At 44.8% G+C, this 14711-nt stretch overlaps 1 long non-coding RNA gene across 3 annotated transcripts in view; it reads right to left on the reverse strand.

Annotated features, from left to right (window-relative positions):
- The window catches only part of LOC119302218, a 15902-nt gene extending 1644 nt beyond the window's left edge, over positions 1-14258 (reverse strand). The window contains exons 1-4 of one of the 3 annotated variants that reach the window (XR_005147399.1): positions 13855-14258; positions 9831-9931; positions 9653-9728; positions 1358-1407 (exon numbers count right to left, since the gene is read on the reverse strand). This is a non-coding gene — a long non-coding RNA (uncharacterized LOC119302218). The remainder of the gene's footprint in view (positions 1-1357; positions 1408-9652; positions 9729-9830; positions 9932-13854) is intronic. The other 2 variants (XR_005147396.1, XR_005147398.1) reach the window with 2 other exon arrangements.
- Positions 14259-14711: the final 453 nt, after the last annotated feature.

Below are 14711 nucleotides of genomic sequence, written 5' to 3' on the forward strand. Positions count from 1 at the left end.
AACTAATGAAATGGTTTTATCAATAGAAAGCTTGACAAACTAATCCTCTCTCACATACAAATTATAAAGAGCACCTCATGCATCAAGTAACTTCCAGCAAAATGGCAAGGCATTCATGCAAATAAACACCGCTGTCCAATTAGCTTGCTTTCAAACAAAAACATGATAACATGCAGAAAATGTAGAGTTCAACAGACCTGGTTATACTACTATGCAAAGTGAAACTAATATTTACCCATACTGACTTTTTTTAACAAATGAAGGCGCGCTCTGAAGATGGAAAAATATAGATTCATGATAAATGGTCTCACCAAGTGCAATATGGTGAACGAATAATATCATGCAAGCATTTAAGTAAGACTCAATGATTGGTTTGTCACCCAAAAAAACAATGATTGGTAGCAAAATCCTAGGATACTGAAAGCTTGCTGTTTCATAGAAGTTCATGTAATAACTCACAAGAGACATTCTTTTGAGCTGTCTTCTCATTGATAAGAAATTAAGAAGAGCACGGCATGAAATAGCAATATAAGGTTGCTGCTTTGGTAAGGAACATCAAGACAAATATGAAATAACTGAATGTACTATTCTTAAGATCCTTCTAAATTCCTTTCAAAAGCAAGAAATTCTAGCAAATGATAACAGAGCAATTAATAGTGCTACTTATGGGCTGCAGTTTAAAAAAATCCAAATAAAATGAGATTCTTTTTATCAACTTTCTATATTCAGGCCTCAGTAGCTAAAGGTCCATCCTAGATATGTCATTATGTAACCACAACTTAGAACAAAATCTTACCTACCATTACTACATGCTATTGGTTCATCAGCTCATCTACTGGCGACTAAACTATTCATAGATCAAGCTTATTTATTGGCATCCATCAGTATACAGATCAGATAAATCAACTCACCCAACCTCTGAGCAAGGCTTCGACAAAATGCCTTCAGGTGACAGATTCTGTTTTATATTTTACCCTGGAGTTTGCCGCAAATAAGAAAAAAAAATCTTCAGGTTGACAGATTCAACAATTGAAAATTCAAGAAACCATGCACGTTCGATTATTTGATTGGCTCATAAGCCTCAAGCTCATCCCCTCCCTCTTCCACATATCCCTCAGCTCTTATATTTGGTCTCTGCCTTTTTGCTTTATCTCATATGGATGTTCTATATGACACACGAAAGGAGTCAAACATCTACCTCAGCAAATAGCACAATGTAACATGTGTTAAGCTTTTGTGTCCACCAAAGCATCCAATAGAAGGAATTTATAGACCCGGAATGGGAAACCGACAGCCGAAAAAGGATTAGGACACAGGTATATAGATACGAAAATGCAGGGTAAAGAGCATGTCCCACCTATAGACGATAAAAGAAGAATAGCACAGACCAACCAACAGCATAGAGTCCTGAAAAAACAAGATGGAATAGAATCAGCCAACAAACATCATAATCAAAGAAGAACAAGAAACCCCAGAGCCACAGGCGAGGCAAACTAACAAGGACAAGCATATCAACATGCGGAACAAATGAAGCAAAGAATCAGAAAACAAGAGAACCGAACAAAACAACCGACAGTAAAGCACCAAGTCCTCATATAATGGAAGTTGGGAGCCGATAGGATAACCAAATTAATCCAGCACCCAAGAACAACATGTTGATCCACAGGACTGGAACCACATATAATTAGAACCTGGAAGCTGGGAGCCGACAGGATAAGCAAATTACTCTAGCACTCGAGAACAACACCTTGATCCACAGGACTGCAACCAGAACAAGCATAGATAAGGCATACGACAAGGATGGCAGCTAAGGTTCTCACCAATCATTCACCCTCCTCACCCCTATTCATCCCCTAGCCATCCACGGCACGCCCACAAGGCCAAAGAAGTGAAATTCCTGAACTACCCTCGGCGGCCACCGAAAACTACAAGCGGTGGCACACCCTCTGCGCACACTATAGCCAGCACCAGCCACACCCACTTCCGCGGTCGCTGACAGAGGCAGCCCCACTGACTACAGCTAGATAAGGCATAAATTCACCGAGGTTTTTTTACGGTACCCTGGTACTCCTTAGGTAGGTGTGGGAGTACTGGTTAAATCCAGCCCTTGGTTTAAAAGGGTAGTTTGGCTAATGTTTATTTATTTTTGGATCTAATTCCCCGCCGATGGGCTGCTCCAGCAGTTGCCGCCGCCTCCCTGATCAAGTGACCGTGCATAGCCATGGCCATGTCCTCCCTGCAGGACCATTGCATGCATCTGCTGCCGCCTCCAGTAACTTTAGTCGCCGGCGAGGCCTCTTGGACGCATGCCTTATCTGAGTACTTGCAAGCCGTCAGCCAGTTGAATCGTTGGAGTTCTTTGATCTTGCAGTTGCAATTATTAAATTAGGGTTTTGTGCATCTCTCCTTCATAGTTTGAAGATGCCAACAAATCTTCCTGATGCATCTCTACGTGTGATTCCTGGCCGAGATCTCCCGCTGGTCCGCTATGGATGTTGATCACATCCCGTAATTAGTGGGGAATTAAATACCACCATCACATAATATCACGTTAATTACCAATTTACCCTTGAAATCAAGGTACTCCTCAACTTTTGGCTGTGGTACTCCCAGGTATCCATATTGGAGTCAAAAAAATTGTATCCATCATATTAGACTAAATGGATGGCTCATATTTACTTGTGGGTACCATAAAAGAGCACTTCACTGATTGTCACATCAGCTTTGATCCAACGGTCATGATATTTACTTGTGGGTACCATAAAAGAGCACTTCACTGATTGTCACATCAGCTTTGATCCAACGGTCATGATCATCTCATCAAGAAATCGAACGGCTGAAAGTATTTTGGGCACGCACTCAAACGGTCCAGAATGCAAGTGCCCTGAGAAGGCTTCATTTTGTGCAAGGTTCTAACAATGGGATTAGGCAAGGCAAGAACTCACGGCGGCTCTCAGACACATCTTGACCTACGCGATCCCTACGGTCAGCAACCTTTGTACAACAAATGTCCAAATCCTCGTGCTTATACAGGACTAGATCCATATTATACATCCAAGCAAGGGTATGGTGTACCTTGCTGGTGAGGGCCCTAACATGGGTAAACTTTGTCTCTTGTGCATCACATCTAGGTTACCAGCTAGTGCGACCCCCCATCATGAGTAATGTCGAAATTTACCACGAGACCAAGGGAAGCTAACTGAATAATGTGATGTTCTAATTCTGCATCTTCACTATTATCATCTGAACTATCACCATTAGACATAAGCTCCTAGACAACCTTAGGGTAAAAGATGCCCAACTTTGACCCCTTATCCATTCAAGGTAAATGACATAATTCTACTCGAAAGAAAAATTAAAAGGTATATATATAATCACATTTCACCAAGGAACATCAAATTAATAAAATTAAAACCACCTTACATATTGATATAGCAATAAATTACAGTAAAACATGATGTTGTTCTAGTGACCATTTATTTAAAATAATACTCCAATAGAGTAAAGACACATCTAAGATTTTTTTTCTTCACGCTGGCTGACAAAAGATAGGCGTCAACCAGCAAGATTCATATCCTTCGCTGACTGGTCCAGTCAGGCAGCTCCTGATTTGCATCACCTTGCCCCTCATAACCACGAGCGGCTACACCGAACACAAAAATGAAGCAAAAATGTTGTGTTCAGCATGTGTCGCACTTGCCTCTGAGCAGATGAGACACGATGGATGAAGTTCGTAGTGGATACCTGCGAGGATGTCTTTCCACGACTAACAATCTTATTCAGGCGGCGCGCCATGGGCTCATTTGTCATCGCCAACCCATGTTCTGCTAGTAAGGAGGCTCGTAGGTTGTCTGCACGACACAAATCTGGGGCCTCCAAGAAGTGTATGCCCATGGAGACCAATGTTGAAGCCAATCGACATCGTACTTTGCACGGATCCGGTGCCCGCAAGAAGCGGACGCCCGTGGAGGCAACCATCATCGAATCCCATCAACTCTGTTGGTTGTGCATAGGTGTAGCGCCTAGAAGAAGCGCATCCCTATGCAGGCGGACAACTTAGAAGCCCGTCAGCTCCCTGGGCTGCACAAATCTCGTGCCTACGAGAAATGCAAGTTTGCCATCATGACAGATCAGCTCTCCACGAGACATGGATCCGACGCCCATGAGAAAGGCTAGCTCATTGTCACGGCAAACTAACTCTCCGTTCCACAATTTTTTTGTCCATTTCTCGTGGAAGCATGACACAACAAGCGGAGTTGACGCCGTTGAGCATGCCAACACTCTATGCTCGGGTTGATCCCGACGCTCCTAGCACAGGTGAAGCATTAAGAGAATTGGAAGCCACTGGGATCAAGCCACCAATGACCCCACGCTCCACAAGGAACTGTAAGGGCACCTCCTGTCGTGGCCATGCCATAAACTGCAAATTTGAGTGGCTAGTGCGAGTGCACAAAGGTTGGCATGGCACAAGAGGACGATTCGCCAAAATGGAGTCGAGGTAGTGGTTGGGATGATTTTGCGCCGACGGTCCGTAGTCGAAGTCGTCGCTCGGGGCAAAGTGTGGTTGTGGCGTCTGGAAGGAGAAATGGCGGTCACTCCGAGGCAGCATGGCCGAAGACCACGAAACACCATTTCACCGAAGCAGATCACAAGTGACGTCGTTGTTTCCCTGCATGGGCATGGCATGGCTGGCGAGGGGCTGTGAAGCTGGAAGCTTTGTACAAGGGAGACACATGTGGACGAAAGACGAAAGCGCGATGCGCCATCTCTGAAGGACCAAGATGGACGTAGGATGCCCTCAGAGGGACTCAGCTACTTGTCCGTGCTCCTGCAATAGTCGAAGCATTGGTGAGGACGTAGTTTAACATATTTCCTGGTCAGGTCGAGTTCTCGGTGCCTCCAATGCTTGATGGGCCTCCCGACCGTCTCATCTTTTCGTCTCGATTGTTTTGTTTCCCACACACTACAAAACTACTATTAAGAACACATTAGCTTCACAAACTCAAGAGTATTGCTACTGTGTTACTCTTCACACTGGCCATGTGCGTAGAACTACCCTACCGAAAGAGACTACTTTGCACGAGGTACGTCTTTGAACGGGAAACAAATACGCAAAGATTTAGATGTACTCTGTTCCGAACAGAAATAGCGGTATTTATAGCCCCTGCTAAAGCGCTTTTGAGGAACAAAACCAATTCACACATATCCAAATTAAACGACAACATTAATGTCCTACCAATTATTCTCGTTCTGATATTTTGCCGAGCTTTAAATGCGACTATTTGTTTGCAACACATCCTTATATACGTATCAATCAAATATTCCCTACTATATCTCAGTCAATTAATGAAATGATCAGCAGGACGATAAAACATAAGTAGCGTATAAACCTGAGAATCATACTCGAGCAAAGCGGCAAGGCAAAGAAAGTTTCCATAAGACTTGAAGATTAAAACATGAGAATTACTCCTTGCTGCTTTGGTTTAACCCTTGGGAAGATAGTTCTCATGTTTTAGTCTTCAGTCTTATGAAAACTTTTCTTTGACTTGCCGTTTTGCTCTACTATGATTCTCGAGTTTATAGACTAATTGTGTTATTGATTTTTTGAGTGGATCCTTATGATTGTTTCATTAATGCACCGAGATATACTAGGAAATATTTGATTGATATCCATATATGGATGCGCTCCAATAAATAGTCGCATTTAAAACTCACGAAAACATTGTAATGAGAATAATTGGTAGTACATTAATGTTTGTGTTGTCGTATATTTGTACATAAATAGATGACAATTAATTTGGATATATGAGAATTGATTCCGTTCCTAAAATAGCACTTTACCAGGGGCTACAGATGGTGCCTATGTCAGTTCATAATAAAGCACCTCTAAATCTCTACGCATTTCTCCCGCCAAAAGACATGACGCAAAATAGCTTCTTTCGTCAGGTAGGTTATGTGCACGTGACCGGTGCGAAGAATAACAGAATAGTAATACTATTGAGTTTGTGAAGCTAACAAGTTCTTAATTATACTTTTGTAGTGTGTGGGAAACAAAGCAATAGAGACGAGAAGATGAAACGATCGGAAGGCCCACCAAGCATCAAAGGTCCCAGGGAGAACCCGGCCCGACCAACAAATATGTTTAGCTACCTCACCAATGCTCTGGCTACTGCAGGAGCGCAGACAAGTAGCCGAGTCCCTTCAAGGGCATCCTACGCCCATCTCATTCCTTTTAGAGGTGGTGCATCGCGCTTCGGTTTTTCGGCATGGGTGTCTCCCCCGTCCAGAGCTCTCAGCTTAACGGCCTCCTCGCCGATCATACCGTGTACAATGACAATGCCATGACTTGTGATCTGCTTCTCCCCACGTCGCTGCGTGTGGTGCAAGCGCATCGACCGAGGTACCGCACCACCGGAGGGAACGGCATTTCAAAGTCTTTGACTATGCAGCATCGGAGCTCCCGCCATTTCTCCTCGTTGAGTGTGGCGTCCTCAATGGCTCAATCCCGGTGGCTTCCAATCCTCTTAACGCTTCGTCGGTGCTAGGAGTGTCGGCATCAAGCCAAACACAGAGTGCCAACCTGCTCAACGGCATCAACTTCGGTTGTTGCAGCACTCTTACACGAGAAGCAGGCAATAGAATTGTGCAATGAAGAGAGACGATTGGGCACGACAATGAGCTCGCCTTTCTCAATGACAGCGGATCTATGACGTGTGGAGAGCCAATCTGCGGGTTTGCATTTCTCGAAGACACTGGATCTGTGTAGCTCGCAAAGATGACGAACTTCAAAGTTGACCACCTGCATAGAGGTGAGCCTCTTGTACACATGAGATCTATGCACCGAACAGAACTGACAAACTTCGACGTTGGTCGCCTCCACGAGCGTGCGCTTCTTGCGAGCAACGGATCTATGCAATGTACGGTACTAATGGGCTTCAACATTGGTCTCCATGGGCATACGCTTCTTGGAGGCCCTAGATCTATGTCGCGCAGATAGCCTATGGGCTAATTTGCTAGCATGACACGGAGCGGTGACCGAGCGACATCGGCAGCGACAAACGAGCCCATGGTGCAGCGCCTAAATAGGATGGTTAGAATCGCATCCAAAGCCCGTGCAGACATCCTTGCAGGTAACCACCTTGTACTTCATCCAACGTGTCTCATCTGCTCAGATGCAAGTGCGACATATGTTGAACATAACATGTTTGCTTCATTTTTGTGTCTGGTGCAACTGCTAGTGGTCGTGGGGAGCAAGGTGGTGCAGACGAGGAGCTGTTTGACTAGAAGTCAGATTGATACCCTTGCACAAACAACAACAACAACAACAAAGCCTTTAGTCCCAAACAAGTTGGGGTAGGCTAGAGGTGAAACCCATAAGATCTCGCAACCAACTCACGGCTCTGGCACATGGATAGCAAGCTTCCACGCACCCCTGTCCATAGCGAGCTCTTTGGTGATACTCCAATCCTTCAGGTCTCTCTTAACGGACTCCTCCCATGTCAACTTCGGTCTACCCCGTCCTCTCTTGACATTCTCCGCACGCTTTAGCCGTCCACTATGCACCGGAGCTTCTGGAGGCCTGCAATGAATATGCCCAAACCATCTCAGACGATGTTGGACAAGCTTCTCTTCAATTGGTGCTACCCCAACTCTATCTCGTATATCATCATTCCGGACTCGATCCTTCCTTGTGTGGCCACACATCCATCTCAACATACGCATCTCCGCCACACCTAACTGTTGAACATGTCGCCTTTTAGTCGGCCAACACTCAGCGCCATACAACATTGCGGGTCGAACCGCCGTCCTGTAGAACTTGCCTTTTAGCTTTTGTGGCACTCTCTTGTCACAAAGAATGCCAGAAGCTTGGCGCCACTTCATCCATCTGGCTTTGATTCGATGGTTCACATCTTCATCAATACCCCCATCCTCCTGCAGCATTGACCCCAAATACCGAAAGGTGTCCTTCTGAGGTACCACCTGGCCATCAAGGCTAACCTCCTCACACCTAGTAGTACTAAAACCGCACATCATGTACTCAGTTTTAGTTCTAATAAGCCTAAACCCTTTCGATTCCAAGGTTTGTCTCCATAACTCTAACTTCCTATTTACCCCCGTCCGACTATCGTCAACTAGCACCACATCATCCGCAAAGAGCATACACCATGGGATATCTCCTTGTATATCCCTTGTGACCTCATCCATCACCAATGCAAAAAGACAAGGGCTCAAAGCTGACCCCTGATGCAGTCCTATCTTAATTGGGAAGTCATCAGTGTCGACATCACTTGTTCGAACACTTGTCACAACATTATCGTACATGTCCTTGATGAGGGTAATGTATTTTGCTGGGACTTTGTGTTTCTCCAAGGCCCACCACATGACATTCCGCGGTATCTTATCATAGGCCTTCTCCAAGTCAATGAACACCATATGCAAGTCCTTCTTTTGCTCCCTATATCTCTCCATAAGTTGTCGTACCAAGAAAATGGCTTCCATGGTCGACCTCCCAGGCATGAAACCAAACTGATTTTTGGTCACGCTTGTCATTCTTCTTAAGCGGTGCTCAATGACTCTCTCCCATAGCTTCATTGTATGGCTCATCAGCTTAATTCCACGGTAATTAGTACAACTCTGAACATCCCCCTTGTTCTTGAAGATTGGTACTAATATACTCCGTCTCCATTCTTCTGGCATCTTGTTTGCCCGAAAAATGAGGTTGAAAAGCTTGGTTAGCCATACTATCGCTATGTCCCCGAGACCTTTCCACACCTCAATGGGGATACAATCAGGGCCCATCGCCTTGCCTCCTTTCATCCTTTTTAAAGCCTCCTTGACCTCAGACTCCTGGATTCACCGCACAAAACGCATGCTGGTCTCATCAAAGGAGTCGTCCAGTTCAATGGTAGAACTCTCATTCTCCCCATTGAACAGCTTGTCGAAGTACTCCCGCCATCTATGCTTAATCTCCTCGCCCTTCACCAAGAGTTGGCCTGCTCCGTCCTTGATGCATTTGACTTGGCCAATATCCCTCGTCTTCCTCTCTCGGATCTTGGCCATCTTATAGATGTCCCTTTCACCTTCCTTCGTGCCTAACCGTTGGTAGAGGTCCTCATATGCCCGACCCCTTGCTTCACCAACAGCTCGCTTTGCGGCCTTCTTCGCCATCTTGTACTTCTCCATTTCTGTTTGCCTACGCCATTTCTGTTTGCAGCCGTCCCTGTGTACCACAGCTTGAAGCCGGTATCCTCCACCTCCTTCGCCTTCTGTCCTCTCCATTTGGTTTCTTGGACGCAAAGGATATCAACACCTCTCCTCACCGCTGCATCAACTAGCTCCCGAAGCTTCCCTGTCAGAGACCCTACGTTCCAGCTACCTAAGCGAATCCTTATGCAAACCAGATTAATACATTTTGATACCCTTGCACAAGGAAGATTAATACATTTTCCTTATGCAAACCAGTTTAATACCCTTGCACGAGGAAATCTCAAATTCTACTTCGTTGCTAGCAGTGGCGGAATAATTTTCAGCTGTGGCGTTGTTTTTAAAGAAGAAAATCACATATACTAGAACGATGCAGGAGCTCACTAGAATACTTTATATTCAGCAAATACAACCGAAATCCAAAAAGTAAATACTGGTATCAAAATACCTCACTAAATGAAGATTATATGGATTACAGATCACCAATTTATCATCTTTATTAACTAAGACACGCATAAAGATGTCTACAAAAATAGATAGCATAGATAAATCATGAATATGTAACTAGTGCTATATAATCATAAAAACAAGTTATACAAGTGAAGATAGTTATAAAGAATACATACCTATAATAAAGCTTTATTGACTGTGGCAAAGGCATTCTTCTTGGTATATTTTGAAATTCTTTCTTAATTTCAGCAAGATCAATTCCTTTAAATATCCATATCTAGTCACCATTAGAAACAAATCAATTAGTTTTTCAACGATGTGAGAGCACTAGAATAAATGCAGTGCACAAGTACAGAACTAAAACTAGAGAACATAAGTATGTATTTGAATACTTGATCTAATACAATTTCAATCGGCGGAAGTCAGCAACATAATACAAATATTCGATCTTTTTTTGACGCCATCCGCTGATCTGCTCACTCTCACGGCATCGCTGAGTCGCTGTTCACCACCTTGCCGGCCCATGGCGGCCGCGGGCCGCCAGCTGCTACCGCTCTGCCGTGCCCTAATGCCCTATTTGCCTAAAAAGCACGGACACGCCAGGAATCGCCGAACTGTCGTCCTGATACGGCGGGATACGGGGATACGGCGGGATACGCCGGGATACGCGAATTTTAGAGTATCCCCGAAATTCGAATTAAAAAAAATGAAAAAACGATTGGGATACGCGGGGACACGTTAGGGATACGGCCTGGCCCAAAAAACAGCCTCGGCCCATCAGGAAACCCTACTTTGCAGGGTCACGACATAATGAAGAGGCGCTCCCTCCCTGCCTCCCAGGTCGCACAGACGGCGCCGCCACCTCCTGGACTCGCCGCCACCACCGCCGGCGCTCCTGGATTCGACCGGCGACTGTCCCCTCCAGCACCACCAGCAGCAGCAGCCTCTCCTCGCAGCCGCAGGTAACCCAGCTGCATCCTCTCCTCATTCTTCTTCAGCCTCTTCCACTTTTAATCTTCAGATGCTTGGTGCTTGGTGCTCTACTGCTGTTTGCTTGCACTAAGTTATTGGATCTGATGCTTGCTGCTTTCTGCTCTTTGCTTGTGCTGCTGGCTGCTGCTGTTCTTGATAGGAATTGATTGCTTGTTGTTGGCCTGATAGGTACCAAAACCATGGCAGCCGGTAGCCAATCATCCGTGGGTGAGAGTGAAGGGCGTCCGGGTCCTGGTGCTGCAATTGGGAGCCAAATGGCATTGCAAATTGGGTGAGCAAAGCAAAAGTCTTTACTCTTTTGATGTGTTCATATTGTCTTCTGGTTATGTCTTCTATTTTTCTAATCTTCTTTGCTGTTTGATGTGTTCTGCAAGATGCAACTTGCAATGACATGGGGGGACGAGGATCAATCAAGCACTTGATAAAAGAGCCACCAAATGGGGCAATATTCTCTATTCTCAACTCCTTTTCTTTAATTTTCTGTCTTAATTCTATATTATATGTCATATTTTTATTTTATTTTATATATACTCACCGTATCCCCGAATGGCTGTTTTTGGAAAATGCCGTATCCCGTATCCCCGTATGCGTATCCCCGTCCTTCCGTCCCCGTGTCCGTGCTTTTTAGCTATTCGCTGCCGCTGCCGCCTCCACCACACACGATCGTGATTTCACGCAGTAGCTAGGTTTGGTTGTATGCGTGGTGACCACACTCAATTTTAGCATCCCGGAGTTGTGGCCTACGCACATTAGTAACTAGGCCAATCAGCAAACAGCCAACCAGGCCAGCAGGAGCTACGACTCAGCTTTAGACTTAAAGTACGTACGTATATTTGCAACGAACAACACCGTTTAGGTATGGCACCCGACATAGCTCGCCAAATAGCTATGGTTGCTGGCTAACTACTTGTGGCATCTATCAAGGCAATGCAATCCTTTTAGACATCATAGATGACTTGAATTACCTCCTTGATTAACACGCAAAAAAATCATGGTGCTAGTGCTGAACAAATGTTTTTTTAGCTGAAGCAAAAAAGAAATGTGCAAATGCTTTTTGTAAAATCATACTGACCAGAAGCAGAAAATAAGCATGATGAATGCTTTGACTGAGCAGAATTTATCCGTACAGATCATATTATTGTCAAGCAATTCTTATATATAGGAATAATTTACAAGCGCAATAACCTTTGAATTAAAGCCAGTAAACTTCTGATAAAGTGTATTTATTACATAGAAAAAAAAGCCTTAGGATGTTGGGAGGTTGCTATGGCCAGAAAATCATTTTCACTCATTCATGTGTTAACCAAAATTATATCAACTTTAAGATTCGCCATACACATATAGAAATAAAACATAATATGGTACAGAAGTCATGCAAATACAACTCTGGCAATTAAGTAAAAATACATCAAATAATTTATTATTTTAAAAGTAATCAAAGACTTACGAACTTCATGCAAAGTTTCCACCAACAGAATATACGCATTGACCAGCATGAAAACAAAATATTCATCTTCATCGCTACTTAGCTGGCTCGGGGTTGCCACCTGCTGGACCCAGGTGCTATGGATGGAGTACATGGTGGCCGCTTGCAAGGGCATCCGAGGCTCTTGTGGCAACTTCCTTGATCCTGGTTATCCTAATCATGCGACTTGCGCCTTGGCCTTGTCCGCCACCGGTCGACCCTGCCACACGCCGCTCCTATGTTCAACGCCTCCCTGATGCATACTGTGCCACAACTCCCAACATTCCATCATGCGCAGACGGCCTCAGCACCGACACATTGCGCATGGTGAAACCGTTGGGCGGTCATGGCACAATATCAACTAGAGAGGTGTTCAACACAAAGATATCATGTGGCATCGTCCGAGAGCCAGAGCCGGTAGCGAACAAGCCCAATGGCGTCACATGAATAGGACCAGGATCGCGGAGTGCGCGGCCAGAGCCCACGCAGACACCCTCATAGGTGACCACCTCATACTACATCCATTGTGTCTCTACTCTACTCAGATGCAATGCAATATAAGCTAATCGCGCATTTGACACTATGAGCTAACGCCTAACCATTTTATGTCTACAGTGCAGTTGCTCATGGGTGCATAGTGCTGACAAGCCTGAGCAGTCCAAATAGCGAAGAAGATGGATTTTATCATTCATGATAGTTGGTGACCATTTATTATAGGCAACTTGGCATGAAGACTGAATATTTCTTAGATTATTTTGAGAATAAATAAACTTTACATGTATCTTACTCATTATTGTAGCTGTATTTGCATGTTTCTGAATTTATATCAATATGTATGGTGAATTTTAAACTTGATTTATTCGTATTCACATGAATGATGAACACGTTTTTATTGATTTAGCAACCTCCCCACACGGTAAGGCCCACCTTCTTTTAGTAAGTGATACAACTTATCCGAAGTTAACTGGCTACAATTCAAAGGTCGTATATAAGAATTTCTCAACATGAATGTGCTATTATGAAATGAATTCTAGTTTAGTAAACATTTATGCCTAAATATTTCCTGCTTTATGTGTCCACCTACTATTGTGTCAGCCCACTAAGCTTTTGGATATATAATCCATGCCAAGAATGGAGTTGTGTGTAACTTCACTGCCTTCACTAATTGGCGCGTGAAGACTGTCCAGCTAGTTTAACTTTCTACTCGAAGGCCAAATCTTGAATTTATTACTCAACTCAGACAATTCAATATTGTAAACTGAGTTTAGGTCTAATGGTAAATTACTAAATACAAGAAAAAAAAAGATTACTGTTTCTGGTGCATAATTGGGTGCTGGTAATTAGCAACATTTTGGGTGTCTCTATACCATATAGACTGGTTACCAATCCCATAGGTGAGTTATAGACAGTGATGTTATTCAAGAAACTGAAGCCAAGAAAGAAAAAGCTCACAGGCACAGCAAAGGCATCCCTTCCTCATTTCTTTCACCATCCTATCTTCATTCAACCAAAGCGGGACGAGATAACTGCTTAAACTAGCACTAGCAACTATTTGGGTTGGAAGTTGGAACTCTTTTGTAGCAAAAATGGATGTACTACTTATAATTACTACTCCCTCCGATCCATAATAAGTGTCACAGTTTTGAACTAAGGCTGAACTAGCCTTAGTTCAAAATTGCGGTACTTATTTTGGATCAGAGGTCGTCGCTCCCTCAAAAAAAATCGGGATCTCAGTCGCGTACCTCGGAACCCTAGGACGTGGACGGGACGGCCGGGGCTGCGAGATCTAGCCAACTTGCCTGCTCCTGGGCTCCTCATCCACGCCGGTGGACCAGCACCTGGGATCGGGACCGCACGGGCCGCCAGCGCGCCTCGTCAACAATGGACCGCCGCTCCGCCTGCGGCAGACCGCCAGGGCGAGGTCGGCGTGGACCTGGCTGAGGGCCGTGAACAGGCGCCGCACCTCGTCGTCGGCCTCGGCCGCCGCAGCGGCACCCTCCGGGGCGGCGGGTGCTGATTCGGGCTAGGGTTGCGGTCGGCGCCGGGCCTCTCGCCGCCGCCGCTCCCTTTTGAATCCTCTTGGGCGCGATAGTGCTGCGGGACTTGGGCACGGGACGGAAGGGATCTGGTGTAAACTAATGAGAGGCATGCCCCGGCAAAAAGGGCCATCTGGGCTTGGTATTTGGGTCATTTGTGTGTTGCCTTTTCTTATAAGGGTGTGTCTATGACACATCTAAATGTGACATTATGTCACATCTAAGTTTTGTTTGTGGCTCTCTTGTTTTTTTTGTCCGATGATGATTTTTCTTTCGCGCTGATTTCTTTTTATGGGACAATCCTTCACGCCTGGTGCCCAGCTGTGTTTTTCTTCGTACAGGGTACCCCCAACTGGCCTAGCCCATTTTGCCCTTCGAACAGTAAAAATAATGAAATAGTAAAAAAAAACTAAGGTTAACATAGATCAAACTAGGGACCTGACAACTTACCTGCGCTCCCCACTAACTAGTTGATATGAGTAGATTACGTGTCCCAAAAGGTACGACAACATTAAGAAACCATCAACAGTGAGAAATTAGAGACCGGTTTTTGAAACTTCAAA

Source organism: Triticum dicoccoides, chromosome 5A, assembly GCF_002162155.2.
Source record: "Triticum dicoccoides isolate Atlit2015 ecotype Zavitan chromosome 5A, WEW_v2.0, whole genome shotgun sequence".
In the NCBI taxonomy this organism is placed as follows: domain Eukaryota; kingdom Viridiplantae; phylum Streptophyta; class Magnoliopsida; order Poales; family Poaceae; genus Triticum; species Triticum dicoccoides.